The sequence below is a fragment of the Volvox carteri genome, assembly GCF_000143455.1.
Source record: "Volvox carteri f. nagariensis unplaced genomic scaffold VOLCAscaffold_61, whole genome shotgun sequence".
In the NCBI taxonomy this organism is placed as follows: domain Eukaryota; kingdom Viridiplantae; phylum Chlorophyta; class Chlorophyceae; order Chlamydomonadales; family Volvocaceae; genus Volvox; species Volvox carteri.
Genome location: NW_003307604.1, coordinates 467,679 through 468,621, shown reverse-complemented (window position 1 = coordinate 468,621; position 943 = coordinate 467,679). Strand labels below are relative to the sequence as shown.

At 49.2% G+C, this 943-nt stretch overlaps 1 protein-coding gene across 1 annotated transcript in view; it reads left to right on the top strand.

The window, feature by feature from the left end:
• VOLCADRAFT_107270 (uncharacterized protein) overlaps window positions 1-943 on the top strand; it is a gene marked incomplete at both ends in the record, with an annotated part of 6,869 nt that overhangs the window by 1,693 nt on the left and 4,233 nt on the right. The gene's annotated exons all lie outside the window — the stretch shown is intronic.

The window sequence follows — 943 nt, the reverse complement described above, 5'->3', positions numbered from 1 at the left end:
TGTGCACATTGTTATAGAGGTAATATACTATGCAGCATTTCAGAAGGGATTCTGGAGTCCATATGGCATATAATTGTCACTTTTTATAAAGGAACAAAACATGAACACAGAGCCAGCATATGACCATTGGGAACATGACTGAATTTACACATATGAGTGGCAATTCATGATCAGTCATGCTGCACAAGGAGCATGACAACTGTCATGACCATGACTCTGCCTCATGACCGGTAACATGACTGGTCATGAGGCCTCATGAGTGGTCATGAGGCAACATGACCAGATCTATGACAGGAAAACCCCCGCATGACCACATCCATGACCAAGTCGTTCCCCGAGTGGCGTATACTGAGTTGCGTAATAGGTTTCTGATTAACGTTGAAGATACTGATATGCGCAAGGTATTTCTTAATACCAATCCGAGGAAAATCGCTACTTTCCTTACTGAGGTTTTTGATGAGCGTCAACAGCGTGCTCTGGAGCCTCACGGCTCGTGAGGGCACCCGCCGCGTCGGCGGCGGAAATACTGTAACCACAATGACAATGACAATGAAACTGCTTCTGACTTCACGCATGTCGTGCCTTCATGCCGGCTTTGCATTTCACCAGCAGCTGGGGCTTACCTTTAGTCCGTGGCATGTCGTGCTGCCACTCGGCTACGTTGGGGCCTACACCTAGCTGTATTGCAGGTGTTCTCTTATGCACTAACAACAACAGAACGGCCCTTGTAACGAATCTGGGGAACCCAACTTTGGGGTGTGTACGGAGAGCCTCCAAGTCTAGGCGTGAAAGCGCATAGCAACGTCACTTGACCTCAGGGCTCTCATAAAGATGTTGAGCTTTATTACACCTCCACGGAGGCGGGTAAAGCTTGGCCCCGGTGGGGATTGGGGTCACAGAACCATCAATCGCCCCTTTTACCATCGCCGTGCCCCCTTCCACT